Here is a 19,413-nt window from a genome sequence, read left to right on the forward strand (position 1 = left end):
AGGATTGCAAATGTTTAACCTGTATCAGATTGCTTGCTGTCTTGGGGAGGAAGAGTTAAGGGAGAGAGGGTGAAAAATTTAGAATACAAGGTCTTATAAAAATGAATGTTAAAAACTATCTTGACATATTTTTGGAAAAATAAAATACTATTGAGAAAAAAAAAGATTCAGCTCAAGTGCCACTTTCTACATGAAATCTTTCCTGATCCTTTCAACCGCCAGTTACCTTCCTCCTTAATTACCTTTTTAAAAAATATTTAGTATATGCTCACATATATATGCTAAAATTTCCTCACTTGTAAAATGGAGATAATAACAGCACATAATGTTCACAAGGCTATTGTGACAATCAAATGAGATAAAGTGTAAATGCTTTACAAACCTTAAAAAGTACTAGCTATTATTATTTTGTTATTAATATTATAGAGCAGAGACTATTTATTCTTTGTTTTTGTATCATTAGCACAATGTCTGGCACAAAAAAGGCACATAATACATGCTTATTGAATGAGTATTTGAAACCCAAATACTCTAACTCCAAATCTAGCACATTCTCCCTTGTCTCCATTAATACTAACAGCTTGATTTTTCTCCTCTATGGTTGGTGATCATATTTGTTTAATTATAAACTTTTATGAGGCATGAAAGGCATCATGGTGGAGTGGATAGAGAATTGACCTAATCAAGACTTGGGTATGAGTCCTATTTTTTATAAACATTGGCTGTTTGAGCCTGGGCAAATCACATCATCTTTCAGATCCCCACATACCCATTTAAGACTATATATTAACAATCTACCTAACTGAAAGAAGTTTCTGTATTGAGAGATCCCCATACAAATGATATGACAGAGCTTAATGGCTACCATATTCTCATCTTATAAAAATTCTTTCAATAACTGATTTGTCCCATGCGCTCTCTCTCTCTCTCTCTCTCTCTCTCTCTCTCTCTCTCTCTCTCTCTCTCTCTCTCTCTCTCTCTCTCTCTCTCTCCTTCCCTCTTCCCTCCCTCCCTCCATCCCCTTTTCCTTCCTTTCCTCCCTCTCTCTGTCTCTGTCTTTGTCTCTGTCTATCTCTCTCTTATTTAAAAAAAATCTGAAACAATTGATACAATAGATTTCCTTTATTCATCAATACCTACTTATAGACTAGTTCTTCTTAACTTAGTCATCTTTATTGTTTTGATTTTATATATGTTTATATAAAAATATATGTTTATATATGTTCCATTAATTCAATAGATCCCATTAATGTCAACCAGCTCTGTTTGTACTGCTGCAGATTGTACCATATCCATATCTTTCCATTCCATAAAATTTCAGTCTTTCTTTCTTTAAATCATCCATAGACAATCCATCAAAAATACCAGATGCTTTTCCCTATTTCTCTTTAATATTTTTCAGGTACAGATGCAGTGTTTGTCTGTTTGTCTGTTTTCCCTCACCAACCTTACATGACTAGCTTGCCACTTTTTCCAGACCTACATGCCCCCAATAATGCCTTTGATTCTATTCTTTGCACCAAAGACATTACTTGTAAATTCCTATTTGATGTCACTTTGCTTGTAGTTTGGTTTTACTTTGTTGGTAGGGACTGCTTTTGTCTTGGTATCCCTGTCCCCTTCTCCAATGCCTCATATGTAGGGATAGGAACTGAATATGGCAGATCCTTAATAAATCTCTTTAATTGAATTGTTTGGAATGGAATTGAACTAGTTGAATTCAATTAAGTCATTCTGAATCATGGGACCTGGTAGGAGGGAAATTCTATAGCAACATCTCTAGCCTACCCCCTTGATAAAACATTTTATAATCACCCTCTGGAATGTCTACCAGAATGTATTGTGTTTAAAAGAGGAAGCTATTTGTGAAAATAGTCAACCCACAACTGTAAAATAGTATTTTATTTTATTTTATTACCACTTTTTTCCTCATCAGAGAGAAACCAAAAGCATAAAATCTAGCCAGCAATTTTTTTTTTTGCCTTAAAGTGTGCTGCCCTATCTGTGCATTTTTCAGATGACTGCTGTAGCCTCTAATTAGATTCAGTGTTTTCTATATGTGGGGATCTAGATTAATGCAATGAGAAAACTAATCATGTTTAATTAGGTTGTTCTATTAGGGAACAGCCAAGCAAATTGAAGAATTGAGTTTCATACTTGGGAAATTTACAAAAGCAATATTACAAAATACACAATTATTACTAGGAAGACGTGCAGAAGTCGTTTGCTGTGGGTTAGGCTGGCTTAATTTGATTCTGTGCTACAGAAGCTCTGCTTCTCCAAACTGAGGGTGTTGTAATGTTTTCTCCAGGCCCACTGGCCTCCAGATTGTCTGTCTAAGCACTAAGGAGTTTTGTCAGGTAGCTCACTGGAGGAATTTCACTTGGGCGAGCGGTCTGCCAGCCCACAGTTCTGAAGATAATGCAAATGATGAGAGACAAGGAAACTTCGGGACCTGGGTTTTTTCAGCAGGTGAGAAACAGAGATGCCCCCAATTGCCGGAGCTGGAGGCTCACCAATGTGATTGTGATGAATTTAATGGATATGTGTGTGTCATAGCCTTCTTTATTTAATATCCTTGCAGATGTGTCTCGGTGGTTTTCTGAGAGATCATTAATCTAAGTGCAAATTTAATTCACTTCCTGACAAAACTTGTATTTGTTCAGCTATTTGGTTGGAGGGAAGGGGAGACCACAATCTTCTGCAATCTTAGTTTACATAAACTTGATTCAGTTGATAATGTGGCTGATTTACACATTCCCTAACATCAGAAGTGGAACTGAAAATGATATTTTGATTTTCCCAATGGTGAGGGGGCTGGGGTCCACAGTCATTCTGATTCTTGATTCCACCACAAATAGGTCAAGTATCCTGGAAAGGGTCCCTTGAATTCTAAGTGCCTTAATTTCTCCATCTATAAAATTGAACTAAGAGATTTTCTCCTCCCTGATTTCTTTGCTCAAAAAGATGGTTCTAGGATAAATAAGATCATTATAAATAAGATCATTCCAGAAACATGTTTCAAAGATCTTAGAGAAATGAAGCCAGAACTTGTCCCTGTGACTATACCTATAGAATTTAAGTCTGATTAAATAATCCAGAATGAGGGTATTTGCTGCTTATCCCCATTGTACATGGGTAGTGAGAAAGCCAGAATGGAAAATTGAATGCAAAAAAATCCACTTTGGCTCCTGACATCCTCATTTTGTTTTCTATATGGTCAATAATCCTTAGCTCTGGAGAGGAAGTTGAAAGATCATGTGATCCAGTCTTCTGCCTTCAAGGAGGCAACATATCGTCCCTATTTTATAAATGGCACAACTAAGACCTAGAGAGAGTAAAAATGATGTGCCCAAGTGGGCTATTGAATGACTGATTGTGATTTCTTGATAGCTCACCTTCCTGATCACTTTCATTGGGTACCCTTTTCCTATTTTTCCTGAGGACACAAAGTTCATAGATATCACTCTTTCTCTCAAGGAGATGACAGTTTTTCATAAGCTCAGATGATAAAGGGTTAGAAAGACATATGGAATCATGCCTTAATATACCAGTTATGTAATGTATAACTAGGACTTAATAAATGTTTGTTGATTAACTGGCAGAAATTACAGAGCTCCTCATAGAGGGGCCAAACTAGAGAATGCAAAATGAAGATGAGGCCCCAAAATGAATTTGTTTTTGTTTTCCAATTTTGCATTCTGGCTTCCTCACTATTCATGTACAATGTGGGGTAAACAGCAATCACCCTGATTCTGGGTTATAAAGACAGACTTAAATTCCATAGGTATAGTCACAAGGACAAAGTTTCTGGGAAAAGTGGACTTAATCTATGTCTTGGGGGAGGGGTACAAATTGGGTGAGGGAGATCAGAAATGGATGAAACATCCCAGATGGATGAATTTGTAATCCCTGGGAGTGTATGTGGGTGAGTAGGGAGGAAAATCAGTTTTGGGGAGATGGGTTCAAATGTTACTGCTGACTGACTATATAACACTGTGCATATCTCTTAACTTTTCCATTCGAGGGATTCCCAATCTGTAAAATGTGGAAGTTGGTTTCATTGATCTCAGTTTCCAATCTATAAAATGTAGAAGTTGGTTTCATTTGTCTCAGGGTTTGTCCCACCTTTAAATTATATGATATGACTGGAGGGGAGGAGGATTCCCAATGCGAAACATTGAGAGATATAGTTCTGGGAAATACCAGGAGGCAAAACTAGGGTCAGATCTCATCTTTGAAATGGGCAGGGGATGAGCCCTTATGCTCCTTAACAAATTCTTTTTAACTGGTCCACTGATTCATTGTTTCATTTATTCTTACTTTTCACTGCTATTCACATGTACCTCTGATATTGGAAGAAAATTTTGGCCAAGATGAATTTTGCAGGTCTCATGAGGTATAAAGTACTGACCCCAAAGGTTCTCTCCCTTTGTCCCTGTCTTTCTGTGTCTCTTTGTCTTTATTCCTCTTTCTGTTTCTTTTTTCTCCCTGTCTATCCCCATATTTTTCTTCTTCCTATTCTGTCTCTCTTCCTTTCTCTTTCCAGCTTTTTGAGTCCAGGGCAGGTTTGTGAGAGGGCCAACTTCCCCCCAGTGCCACCAGATGCCAGAGGGACAAAGTCCTTTCCATGTGCTAGACTTATTTACAAGTCAGCTTCACACATCCCAGTCTTGGGGAGATCAGCAGTTTGCTGGGTGTGAGCAGGCTCTTGCTTCGGCGCCAGCCCAGAGAAACAGCAGTAGCAGCAGCAGCAGCAGCAGTGTGGGCGAGAAACTGGGAGAAATCACCTCTCCTGGTGGGACTCCTGAGGAAGAGAATGGGGATGTTAAAGGAGCCCACTGTCTGCAAAAGAGATATCCATGGACTGCAAGGCTTTGTTCTGGTCCTTTTTTCTGCTCAGACATTTGGGCACAGCTTTCTCTTCTACAAGTGTCCATTGCAGAGCTGCTCACAAGTTAAACATGGACACAGTCTTTGACCTAAAGGGTTAAAGTGGGAGATAGGGGAGGAGAAGGAGGGAAAGGAGATGTTGGTTCTGTTCTTATCCATTTTAAGAACTAATACAAATTTCCCAAAAAAGTGGTCTGGAAATACTTGCTCGGATTAATTAACCCATCCTCTCTCTGTGTGGGAGCCTATTCTAACATTTTAAATGAGTATTTCTGAAAGTACTTTCAAAATTTCAAGCTGCACCTCCACCTGACCACCTCAGTCCATAGTATGCTCTCTTTCCTTAACGTATAATATTTGTCTACTTGCCTCATTTTGATCCTTTATCTGCTTCTTCTGGATTAATCTTATCTCCTAAGTTAGGCAATAAGCAAGGATAATATTATGCTTCTTTTACATCCCTCACAATATCTTGCACAAGATTAGCTATACAGTAGAATCATAGGAAAATGACAATCATTCCAAGAAAACCCCAAAAAGGGTTATTAAGAGTTGGCCATGACTAAAAATGTCTAAAAAACAACAAAGGATCATGAGATTTAGGGCTGAAAGTCCTCTCAGAAATTAATTTGTACCATTCTTTTATTTAACACATGAAGAAGACTAAGACCCAGAGAATCTTAGTAACTTTTTAAGAATTATCTTGGAAAAGAAACTGTAATGGTTAGCCATTTCCTTCTCTAGCACATTGACTTACTCAGGGTCAGACATCTAGTAAGTATCTCAGGCCAGATTTGAGCTCAGGTTTTCCTGCCTCCAGACCTAGTGCTCTAACCACTGTACTACCTAGATGCCTTGCAGTCACCTAATTATTTTGCCATATATGTGGCCAAATTATTTCCATCTCAAGATAACAAAAGAGTGAAAAGCTTGCTCAGCACAGACTGACTGAATCTCTAAGCTCTACCACATGCTTCTTCTTAATATCCAATAACAGATTGCTGTTGTCAGATTAGGTTTTAATGGTTCTGAATTATTGCAGTATTTCTCATCAGCCATGTTTAAAGGTTCCCCAAGATTAGATATAAATCATTATTCTGATTTGGCTCATTGTGTGATTTGTCTTCTCTAGTGTTAAACTGGTTACGTAATCTCCGGTGGGTTCTTCCACATTTCTATCCATTCCCTGTCTCTTGACTCACAGTTCTCACCAAAGAGCTTCCCAATTTCTTCAGATTGTAAGAAAATAGATTTAGAACCAGAAGACATTTACTCCAACCAAAAGTTAAGTGATTCTTTTTCAATATAACACAAGTGGTAAGTATTTGGGGATGTCATGATTTCAGGCAGTGGTCTATGAGTCAGTCCTAGAACTAGGGGACCAAAAGAATTCTACACTTATCAGTAAGGGGCCCTTTCAAGGCAAACACTAGAAACCCATAGAGAAATGTACAAATTTAGTACAAGATGGAAGTATTGAGTTTTTTTAAAAACAAAATAAGATACATTTTTCTCAATTAAAAATCTATTTTCCCCTTTTTATTCTCAATAGAGAAAAGGAAAAAGGAAAACAAAACACTTGTCACAAATGTGCAAAGTCAAACAAAATAAATTCCTTCCTTGGCCATGTCCAAAAAGCATATTTCTTCAGTCCATCTCTTCTCTCTCTCTCTCAGAAGATGGGTAGGAAGCTTCATCACTTTACATATAGAATTGCATTTGGTTATTGTACTGATCAGAATGCTTAAGTTTTTTAAACGTTATTTTTAAATTATCTTATTATTGCATAAATGATACTCTTCTTTCTTTTCACTTGACTATGTAGTACTTCATGATCATCTTCCCAGGTTTCTTTGAGATTATTCCCTGCATCATTTCTTTTTATTTTTCAAAGTATATGCAGGACAATTCTTCAACATCAGCCTTTGCAAAACTTAGTGTTCCAATTTCTCCCCTTCTTCCTCTCAGATGGGGAGATGCCCTCCCCTAGATGGCAAGTAGTCCAATATATGTTAAACATGGTACAAATATATGTTAAATCCAATGTATGCATACATATTTATACAATTATCACCTGCATAATTTTTTATAGCAAACTAATATTCTATTGCATCCATATATGCATTCATTTGTTCAACCATTTCTCAATATTTGGGCACCCCTTCCTCATTAATTTCCAGTGATTTTGTTGTTGTTGTTCAGTTGTTTTCAGTCATATACAACTCTTTATGACCCTAATTTGGGATTTTCTTGGAAAAGATACTAGAATAGCTCACCATTTCCTTCTGCAGCCCATTTTACAGATGAGGCAAACAGGGGTAAGTGACTTTCCCAGGGTCACACAGCTAATAAGTGTCTGAGGCTGGATTTGAACTCAGGAAGAGGAGCCTTCTTAACCTAAGCCTGGTGTTCTATCCACTGTGGCACCAACTTCCCTTCCAGTTCTTTGCCTCTACAAAAAACTGCTCTCAATACTTTTTGTACAGAAAGTATTGGATTTTTCCATTTATTGTTTGTGGCAGTGTAGTGAAAAGAATACTGAGATTAGATGATAAGAGCTTGAAATCTGCGACTTGTAGAACCTACAGGCAAGTTAGTTCACCTCTCATGGTCCAATTTCCTTATCTATAAAATAAGGAAGTAGGAGGTTGGATTGAATAACCTCCAGATTCTCTTCTAATTATAAAGTTTCTGATCCTTCAAGGAACTCTAGGAGAAATGGCAGCAAAGGAACCAGCTGTACATGATTGAAACTTTCTAACCTGCTGTCTGTCTGTCTCTCCCCCCCCCCCCTCTGCTATTCCCTCTTTGTCTCTGACTCTCTCTCTTTCTCTCTGTCTCTGACTCTCTCTCTGTCTCTGTCTTTCTTTTTCTGTTTTTCTCTGTCTCTTCCACCCCCTCTTCCCCTCTCCCTTCCCCACTCCGTTTCTAGGTCTCTCTCTCTCTCTCTCTCTCTCTCTCTCTCTCTCTCTCTCTCTCTCTCTCTCTCTCTCTCTCTCTCTCTCTCTTTCTCTCTGTTTCTCTCTCTCTATTTCTCTCTCTCTCTCTCTGTTTCTCTCTGTTTCTCTCTCTGTTTCTCTCTCTCTCTCTCTCTCTCTCTCTCTCTCTCTATCTCTCTCTCTCTCTGTTTCTCTCTGTCTCTCTTTCCCCTCTCTCTCCCCTTATGCTTTTCCCTCTCTGTTTCTAGATCTCTCTTTCTCTCTGTCTGTCTCTCTTTTCTCTCTCCTCTCTGTCTCTCTCTCTGTCTCTCTCTCTGTCTCTCTGTCTCTGTCTCTCTCTCTGTCTCTCTCTCTCTCTCTCTCTCTCTCTCTCTCTCTCTCTCTCTCTCTCTCTCTCTCTCTTGTCTCTCTGTCTCTCTGTCTCTCCCGCTCCCCCATGCCTCTGATCCTGCAGGCAGTGTGGTGCAATGGAAAGAACACCAGCACTAACTGTTGGGGCTCTCCTCTCTAACAACCTTGTATTTATTTTGTATTCTATTTATATTTATTCTGTATATATGTATACATAAGAACACTTTGTTTCACTCGATAGAATGTTTTCTTGAGAGGAAGAGTTGTTTCATTCTTTGTATTTGTATCTGGAACAGATCTAACAGAGTACCATAATGTAATCTAACATCAATAAATGCTTGCAGATTGTTTTGAATCCAGGATTGGGTTAAATGTTTACTATCTTTGTGACTTTGGCGGCAACATTTAATTCTTTAGGTCTAAGTCCCATCACCTGTAAAATGAGGGAGCAGGCCCAAATGGCCTCTGCAGTTTGTCTCAACTCTAGCTTTAAGTTCTTGAGGATCAACACGGTGTCTCCTCTCACCGAAGTGGAGAAGAAGTCTCTTTAGATAGTCTCCTTTTTGGAGTCTTCAGGCCAGATGACCGATGAGTTGTCTCCATGGCTGAATACTGTGCCAAAGAATCCCTTCTTCTTCTCTTACCCCAGATCTGATTCTTTATCAGCTTGGGTCTAGCTCCTGGCTCTTCAGGTGATTGGAGGAAGACTTATTAAAGCCATCTTCATCAGTTAGTAAAGAAATAGCACCGTCACGTAACTCTCTTCTGACAAACTTCACAATGTCTAAGTTGATCAGAAACTTGAAGGTTTACCACATGGGACTGAAAATAGTGTGAGAAAGGAACTGACTTCAGCCTGGATATAATAGTTATTAAATCAAACACTGGGAAATTCTTTCCTCCTAGGAGTGGAGGCATTGGAGGCTTGCCCAGTTCTGAACTGAAAATAACCAAGCATATCCAAGGGGAAGAAGAAGGAAAATCTTGTACAAGTTGTAAGAGGATGCCCTCCTTGGGATCAGTACCTGGGCTAAAGGCCCCCTCTCTATATTTATGCTGGCTCTGGGGTTAATGTTTCTACTGGTTCCTTTTAAAGACCATTCAGGGCTTAAAGGTAGAACCATCTTCTACCTGATTTCAGTAAAGCAGAATTGAAGGAGAGGGTCTCTAGAAGTTAGAGAGACACAGACAGACAGAGACAGAAACAGAGACAGAGACACCGACACAGAGACACAGAGACAGAGAGAAAGATAGAAACAAAGAGATAGAGAAAGAGACAAAAAGAGATAGAAAGACAATGAGAGACAAAGAGATTGGGAGAGAGATAGACAAACAGATGGACAGAGACAGAGGGAGAGGGAGATATCCCCCCCCACACACACATACAGACACACACAGAACTTGAATCTAACTTGTAGACCATAAAAAATGGCAAAAAAAATGCTATGGACTGATTCCAAGAAATGTTCTTTCAACAGTACAGCCGAGTTCATTTGGACTTTGTACAGATGGGCAATTGACATTATTAATACCAAATGAAAATTGGAGGCCCCTTCTGGCAACTAATATAGAATTGGGTTTGTTTTCTATGAACTTTGAAAGGAAAGCCCAGGAAAGGCACAACCTGAACAAAGCCTATGAGCTGAATATTTAATATGCACATGTATATTTAATATTCGTCTAACAATACCTCTTTCATGGCTTATACAACTTCAGTAGTCGGCATAGTAAGAATATCTCCTTTGTTCCCTGCTGTTAAGCATTATGGGACAGTGCTATTTCTTGCTTCTTAATTAAATCTAGGCATAATGTTCACTGGGCACTATTGACAGACTTCCAGCAGGCCCAGGAATGCCTGGGGATTGGAAAACAAAATCATGGAATCATCAGTTTCAGAACAGGATGGGCCCTTCAATACCGTCTCATCCAAGCCTCCTCCTCCGCTTGATAGAAATGGAAGCCGAGACTCAGAGGCAGGAAGGGCTTGCCCGAGTTCACGCAGTGACCAATGAGTGGGTTGGTACCAGAACCAGAGCTCACCCTTCTCTTTTCTCTTTCCACCACATTGAACTGATCTCCTGTATGCTTTGTTTTGACACTGACTTTTCTCTTTCAGGGGTTAGTAAGCCTTCAAATGGCAGAGAATCTACAGGAATCCTTAGCCCACACCTAGGATTCAGAGATGGGAGAGAACCAGCTTTCATTTTATTCATCCAGTACAACCTCCTGGGTTTGTGGATGAGAAAGCTGAGCCTAAGACATGATTGCTAAGGGCCCCACAAGAAATTACTGACAGCCTTGGAATTTGAAACTAGTTCTCCAGATTTCAAACTATGACTTTTTCCACCACTTGAGGCTGACTCCAATGGTCTCCAGTTTGAACTTTTGCTGTCCCCCTCACAGGTCCAATTCTACTCATCCATCAAGTCTCCTTTCTCATATGAAGAAAAATTATCTTTTTTATTTCCTAAGTTTCTGAACCTTAGCATGATCAGGGATTGTTGGCCAAATGGAAAAGCAAGCAAGTTTAAAAGCATCATGTTTTTCCTTCTTAAAAAAAAAGATAATTTGTGCCCCTACCCCGATTTCCTCCACAAAGATGCAATTTATTTCAGCATGTTTTTTGTATAAACAGTCATATAGTTCTGGGCAAATAGTGGGCTCTGCTCTCTCTTGGCTCCTTACAAGTGTTGTTATTCGAGTTGTCCATTTTCCATATGAACGGGGTATCCTGTAAGTAGTGTATTTTCTATACAAACAGGCTTTTATGGTGTAGTCTAATTCTGGACCCTTAACAAGCAGTGATTATGCTCCCTCTCTAACGCTGGGCATATGCCTGGGGTTTTGGAACCCTCTGCTTGAGCGAGTGCCATCGTGGTAGCTGGCCACAGACTCAGGGCTTTCTCACAGAGGAGACTTTCCAGGTCACCAAAGCCTGGTTTGCGGTGAGGGATTATTAAAGGAGGTGGGGAATGTAAATGAGTGTATTCCGTCAGCAGAGAGGTCAGTTGTCCTGTAGCAAACTGTGAATCCACAGCCCAGGGCCAATGTTCCAGAGACAGAAAGGTTTGTGGTATTGGAGTGAGAAGGGGCACGCCTAAGAGAAACAGCAGGCCCTACTCTGGGGGTGGCAGTGTGGGACCCATAAATGCAGGGAAGCCGGGGGTCACTGGGAGGTTTGGAAGGTTATGAAAATACAACCGTATGCAGCTGGGATAATCAGTTTAGCTCAGGCACATAAAGAGAGCCCATGAAAGGTACTTTTAAAGTCCTGGGAACAGGAGAGAAATAGAAACTTGTTTCACTAATGGGTGGGTTTTTTACTTTGAAAAAGGGCAGGGGTTTCTAGGAAGGGAGGGAAAAGGTCTTTAGAGGTCATTTAGGGAATCCCTCTGCTGTCAGCCAGGATTCTACAGAGCCCATTTTATAGGGATGATGACTGAATAGATGTTTATAGGTCTGTGAAAAACATGTATGACCTTTCATGGCAACTCAATCAAGATAAATGTTCACTGGGAACTTCAAACTAAATGACTCTTGTTCTATCTTCCCATACTATAAGGTGAGGCAGTACCTGTGCCCAAGGAGTTTGTAAGTTTGTAATCTCATAGACTGAGAGGATTGGAGGTGGTCGGGTAAGACTATAATAAGGAATACTGCTAAGTGTCAATCTATGCTGGCTGGAGGGATGAATTAATTCTGGATGAAGGTATCAAAGGAAGCTTTATTTGATCTGAACCTGCAAAGGAGAGTAGGATTTCAACAGGCAGATGGGAAGAGAGGCCATTTAAGTAGTAGAAAATAGTATAAGTTGACTAGGAGGGAAATGACAGGGCATGTTCTGAGAATAGTGACTAGACTAATTTGACTAGAGTAAATAGGGATTATAAGACAGGAAAGAGAAATTGGAATCAAACTGAGCAGAGTCTTGAAGGCCAGGCTAAAGAATTTGAACTTTACCCTGTAAGGAAGATGAGAGGAACAATTGAAAACAAATTATTTTAGTGCTTCATTTCTGCTTGGGATCAGGGAATTCTTTCTTCAGTCTAGTCTGAATTTTTCCCACTGAACATGATTGCTCTCTGTCATTAGAACCAGAGATAGTGCAGTCTTAGTATGCAACACATACCAAACCTAAACCCTAACAGAAAATATGACTGTGCTTACACGGATTGATGGATGAAAGTGCAGGTCTGGGTAACTAATCTGCTGTATTGTTTGCTGGAGATGCACCTTTGGGAATGAAATACCTGAAACTTTTCCCCATGATTTGATTTGACTGGATTTGTCCAGGAGCACTGGGGATTCCTGTAGAATTGCCTCAATAAATATGCTTGTCAAAGGCAAGAGGCAAGGGAACAGGGGGCCGACTGAGGCCTGAGAGCTCATTGCCAAGGGCTGCTGATAAGAGCTTTGCTGTGGACCTTACAGCTTTCTCTGCTGGGTTCAGGGAAGAGACCTTTGTCATAGACCACTGAGTTTGGCTTTGGGAGTAGAAAGCCCCTGCTTTCAGGGATCTTACAGCCAAGCAGGGAGAGAAGATATCTCTGAAATGATGTATCTGATTTTAACATGAATGCAAACCTATCCTGACCTTTTGTGTGAATTTATATTTGGTCGGTTTGGTTTTAGTGTAAAGTTTCAAAACGTTTTAATCTTTTTTATTTGGATGTTTAGCTGCTGATTTCATTTGACATCATTCTTTCTGAACTGATTAGACCTATTAAATTTAAGGATCTGCCTGTGACTGAATAATTACTAAAGTAAATAGTGATTTACCCAAAGAAAAAACGGTTACTCTCAAAGTGACTGTACTAGTTTATTGTCTTGTGGGGTGTGTGTGTGTGTGTGTGTGTGTGTGTGTGTGTGTGTGTGTTTGTGTGTGGGTATATTTTAGGACAGAGGTTCAAGTGCTTTCCCTTAAATGAAAAGTTTGGTTATTTAGTATAACCACAGTCAGTGTCATCAGAATTTGTGGAATCTGTGCTTTTATTGATATGGGCCTAGCACAGATCCTTACATATAGTAGGTGCTCATTAAATACTTGCTGAATTTAACTAAATGTTTGTTGAATTTAAAAGGAAAATATTAATCAAATCAGTGACTTTAGTAGTACATGGTATAATAAATTCACAGGAAGAAGGACTGGAAGACTCAGGGCAGGCTCCAAGGAGGAGTTAGAATTGATGTGATTTATTCCTATAACTCTGAGAAGGTCACAAAGCTAGTGAGTATGCTAGGGGTGACTAGATCTTTGTGATTACAGGCCCAGTGCTCTCGCTCATTCCTTGATGCTTTTTATCTTTGTTTCTTATTTTTGTTTTCCCTAAAGAGGGGCTGATCCCTACTTGGTATCATTGTGTGGTTAGAGAATACACATCTCTAGTCTTGTCTCTCTACACCTTTCTCCAAGGGAGATTTTATTTCCTGCCAGGAGGAGGAGGAGGAGGAGGTTGAGACCAGAGACTGGCCACTCTGCTCTCCTTGGGCAGAGGGGCTACTAGACTAAAGGATATCTATTTCCCCCCTTAGATAGTGTTACTCTAGGAGATGTGATTTTTTTTTAGGTTTAAGTTAGCTTCTCATAGCTATTTTATTAATGAGCAGAAAGGAGGATCCCCAAGTTTTATTTTCAAGGCTTTTCTCCCTTCCCTTAAAAAGTAGTCCTATAGTGAAGGGCAGACAACAATTATAGCCAAGAAATCAATTTATCTAAATTGGTGGTGAAACAGAAATCAGAGAAAATATACATACAAAAACATATAGAACAAAATGCAGAATAAAGGAACTCTCCACTTGGAAAGGAGTTACTTAATTCAACTAAGAAATCAAGTTCTAGATCTCATCTAAGGGGAAGTTTCTCAGTCTTGATTATAGCAAGCTGGGGATAAAGATGTAATGGAAGCCGCCAGCTTCTTTCTTGTTATCTTCTTTCCAGATTCAGTTCCTTCAACAATCAGAAAATGGTAGGTATCTTCTGTATTTTCTCTTACAGCTGAAGGCTATAAGTGCCCCCAAAGAATAATAGAGCCCAGAGAGACTTAATTAAGTGCCTTAAAAAGAACCCAAGAGTATCCCTTTCTTCTCTCTTGCAAACTCTGTTCACTCCTCTCCCTGGTGAGGGGCATTGATCTCTATCAATAAGGAGAGTCCCATATCAAGGGGCTTTATGAAGAGGGTCACACTGATAGCTCAGGACCTAATATAGATCATTGTATATAGTAGGTGCTCATTAAATATTAATTGAACTGAACTAAATAATTACTGGATTTAAAAGATAAATAATAATAGAATATAATGTAGTCTGTGAATCAAATGAGTGACCCTAGAAGTATATGGTATAATAAATTCAGAGGAGAAAGGACTGGCAAACTCAGGGAAGGCTCCAAGGAGGAGCTAGAGTTTGAGTTTAAATTTAAAGGATGGAAAAAAGGAAGAATTTCCCTCTAAAAATAAGGGGGGAGATGTTAGGTCACATCATATTATCTTACTGATCCATTTATCTGAATAATAACAAAAAAACAAACAATTCCTCTCTCTTACCTAGAAAGACAAAGAATCACCAAGAAATTGGACCATAGTTTGCAAATGTGGCAAATCCTAATAGGCAAAAGCACTTTTTAACACCATAAGAAGCTGCTAAAATGTAGGTTATTTTTATTGTTATTTTTAGTTGAACTCTCCGTTATCCATGATAATGGAAGGGCCACGGGATCAAAGGTCATAAAAATGAAGTAGGAGTAAAGGAAGGTGAGAGGTAGAAGATAAAAGATATTTTTCTGTGGTGAGAAAATGAGAATTTTAGACATTGAAATCATAAAGAAGAAGCAATATTGAATAGTAGTAAACTTAAACTGAGTGAGCACTTCATCCTTTTGATTGGCTAAAGTAAAGTGGAGATGAAGGTCATTGGGACTGAGAAGCCTGAAGATTTATGTGATCAGGACAGTGAGAGTGTTAACAACATGGATGATGCTATAGTCACTGAGGTTGATAGGAAGGGATGCTTATGTGGAGAGGAAATTTGGTGTGAGGTCATTGAAGAAGATGGGGGAATGTACTGGAGTTTGGAAAGGTTGATATAAATATATGATAGTGGCTTTGGAAAAATAAATTAAGTGATGGTGTTGGAATGATGGTCTGGCAGCTACAATGGGAGGCTGTTGACTCCCTCTTGGCCCCATGAATCCAAGGACATGAAAGACGTGGCCTCCTATGGAAAGGACTACAAGGGGAAAGTCTGGTTTCCTTGCTAACACAAAAAATACTTTTATTTGTTCTATTCTCAGCAGTGATCTTGACTTTTTTTTTTTAAACTGAGATTAAGGTCATCTGTCATGAGGGCCCTTACTTCTCTTCTTCCACACTTCAAAAGATCTTTATGACTCATCCATCTATCTTTCCCTTTGCTACAGGCTTAAAGAAAGGTGGTCATCCCCCGTGCCAAGGCCAATCCCTCCAATTGGGCCTTAATTCCTCCCCCTTCCATCTCTTTCAAGGGCTTCCTCTATCAATCATTCTCTTTCATCTTTAATCTCTCCCTAGTTACTGGCTTCTTCCTTAGGTCTCTCTTTTTCTTAAAAACAAAACAAATTAAATAAACTCTTTTGTTGACCCTCTCAGCCTCAAAACATGCCATCCATCTTGTATATCTCTCTTTCCCTTCACTTTTGGAAAGAAAAATCTTTGCTTACTGACTCCATTTACCATGTTTCACTTACCAACCTTGCTTTGGCTCCTACTATTGAAAATGGTATTGCCTTAACCAAAAGTGACTGTCTAACTGCTTTTTTTGGAAACTCAGCCTTTTTTGATCTTCTGCATTTGACACTGCTGACCACCTTCTTTTCCTTTCTACTTTCTCTTTCTACTTAGTCAATCATGTCTTGGTTTTCTTCAATGTTTGGTGAGGACCTTCCTGTCATCCCCTATGTAAAGCTATCTTTCAAAATTTTATCCTCAGAATTGTAGGATTTTGGAGTTGGAAGGGACCCCAGAAACCATGTTCTCCAATGCATATCATGGGCCATCTCTTTTTTCTCTCTTGGTGACCCTAACAATGATCACTTCTATGCACAGGTCTTCTAAATCTATCCAACTTCATTCCTGTTTCTGAGATTTTAATTACCTCCATCTAAATGTTCACCATGCTTCAAATATAACATGTCCAATGTTAGAATGATCATTTTTCCATAACATGTCCATCTTTCCAACTTCCTGGTTTTAGTTGGTTGGGCCTTCACACAGGCTAAAAACTTCAGAATTTTCTTCTTCTTCACCCTCTACATTCAGTCCATTACCAAGTGCAACAAATTCTGCCATCACAATAATCTTATATCATTTTATTTTTCTATTTATCTGTTCATCCTGCTAAGTCAAATTCTCATTACATCTCATCTGGTCTTTATCTCTCTTGTCCATCCTTCACCCAACTGTCCAAGTAATCCTAATGCACAGGAGTGACCATGTTAGTCTGTTGCTCAAAATCCCTCTGTAGCTCTTTCTTTCCTTTAGAACAAAATATAAAGTCCTTAGATTGTTTAAAGATTTTCACAAACTAGGTCCTTAATGGATTTTTCCTTACAGCTACCTAAACAACTAGGTTGTTCTCTGATCTAATCCTGCTCTACCTATCCCACCTTTGTACTGTCAAGCCATATCCCATGACTGAAAATGACTCCTTCCTCATCACTGCCTTTTAAATTTTTTTTTACTCTAAGGCTTCAGGTGCACTGCCCTCAATGAAGTCTTTCTTGCTTCCTCCAGCTTGTGTTCTCTCCTACTTAAATTTTATTAGAGCTCTTTTTTTGGTCTCTCTTCTTGTCCTCTATCATGTCATCTTGTATTATAATAACTAACATTTGCGAAATGTTTTACAAATTTCATCTTCAAGGTTCAAAGTTTGCAAAGCACCTTACAAACATCTCATTTTAATCTTTACAACAACTCCAGAAAGTAGTTGCAACTATGGCAGATGGAGGGTAAGTGACTTGCCCAAAAAGCTATTCACAAAGCTAATAGATGTCTAAAATTGAATCTGAACTCAGATCTTCCTGACTCTTAAGTCCAAAGTTCTCTCCACTGTACCACCTAATTGCCTGTGATATTTTTTTATCTTTGTATGTGTAATAACTCCTTTGTAGACTAGTAGCTGTGGGACCTGTGAACTTCTGGTGAGGGACCAAAGTAGATTATCCCCTTTTCTGCACCTTTTGACAGGAACTTGCAACTTCCTGGCACTGAGATGTAAAACAGCTGTCCAGATTAAAAGGTAAGAACTGAATTGAAAACTTTGTGATTCCAAAGCCAATCTATCCATTCTACCATACTGTCTCTCTTCAGAGGGGTTGTGTAAAATAATGACATTTATATATGTATATATACACACACACACAACATATATATATATATATATATACATATATATATATATATATTGAGAGAGAGAGAGAGACAGAGACAGAGACAGAGAGAGAGACACAGAGAGAGAGAGACAGAGAGAGACAGAGTGAGACACAGAGAGACAGAAAGAGACACAGAGAGACAGAGAGACAGAGAGAGAGAAAGAGAGAGATAGAGAGACAGAGACAGAGACAGAGACAGAGAGACAGAGAGAGACAGAGAGACAGAGAGAGACAGAGAGAGAGAGAGAGAGAAAGAGAGAGAGACAGAGAGACAGAGAGAGAGAGACAGAGAGAGAGACAGACAGAGAGAGACAGAGAGAGAGACAGAGAGACAGAGAGAGAGAGAGAGGAGAGAGAGAGAGTGAGAGAGAGAGAGAGAAAGAGAGAGAGAGAGAGAGAGAGTGAGAGAGAGAGAGAGAGAGAGAGAGAGAGAGAGAGAGAGAGAGAGAGAGAGAGAGAGATGCTTTTCACTTAGTAAGGGTTTAACATGATTATTCCACTGAATTGAAATGAATTGAATCAAGGTGAAAAGGTGAATGAATAATTTGTATTAAAAGTGGTCAAAGACATAGGGAAAGATGGATCCCATTATTGGAACTCCTGAATACATACCATGGAACAGCCTCAGGGAGCCTGGGGAGGAGAAGGATCTGGGTTGGGCAGGGCTAAGGATATGGAAAGGAACAAGAGAAGGGTTTGGGCTTACAGCAGTGAGATCATTCCCTAGAAGTATCATCAAGTGTCCCAGAAGTCAGAGGAATGTTGATTCAGTGACTCAGTTTTTTGATTACAGTGATTTAGGAAGGCAGTTTTCAGTTAAATATTAGAATTCCTGGCACCATCAGGGAATGACTTAATTTGAGCAGGATGGGAGGAGATAGTTGAGCTAACTGGTCTCTAGAGGAGGGACCCATTCATCTTCTTACACTCTCTTTTTCCATTTTTAATTCTGAAGATGATACCACCCTTTGACAGTCTGCCTAGATCAGTGGGGCCTTGCTGAAAGTCTATAGCCAGCTGCTTCCTGCTTTGGGGATCATGATGGTTTCTTTTGAATATTTTTGAATTTTGAAATTTGAATATTTATTATTATTAGAATAGCTTATTAAAAGACCCTCAGGTCTTGAAGGAGTTTTGTGTCTTCTGTGGCATAGTGATTCCAGTATCCATGCTAGAAAAAAGGACAAGATTTCCAAGTCACTTTCTTCATTATTGTTCATCCTAGAAAAGAAACCTAAATCTATATGAGATTATAAAGTGGACAAACCTTCAATCTCTTTATGACCCCATTTACAGTTTTCTTGGCAAAGACACTGGAGTGGTTTGCCATTTCCTTCTCTAGTTCATCCTCCAGATAAAGAAATAAAGGCAAACCAGATTAAGTGACTTACCCAGGGTTACACAGCTAGTCATTGTCTGAAGTCACATTTGAACTCAGATCTTCCAGACTCCAGGCCCAACATTCTATCCTGTCAAGATACTTTATGACTCTTTGTGAATTTTAAGAAAATTGATTTCTGTGTAAACATTCATATAATTCAGGCAAGAGTGAGGTTTTATTCTGAATTATATGATTCAAGGAATCACAGAATGTCCAATCTGGAAAGTTTTACAACAGAATATTAGAACTGACAAAGACTTTAAAATTTGGAATACAAATCTTCAGAACTGAAAGAAATCTTAGAATATAGAATGTTAGAAGTAGGAAAGATCCTAAGAGCATAAATTAGAGCTAGAAGGAACCTTAGAATGTAAAATATTGAATATCAAAACTGGAAGGATCTTTATTTTTTTGAAGTATTTTATTTTTTTCAATTACATGTAAA

Source organism: Sminthopsis crassicaudata, chromosome 2 (assembly GCF_048593235.1).
Source record: "Sminthopsis crassicaudata isolate SCR6 chromosome 2, ASM4859323v1, whole genome shotgun sequence".
NCBI classification, from domain to species: Eukaryota; Metazoa; Chordata; class Mammalia; order Dasyuromorphia; family Dasyuridae; genus Sminthopsis; species Sminthopsis crassicaudata.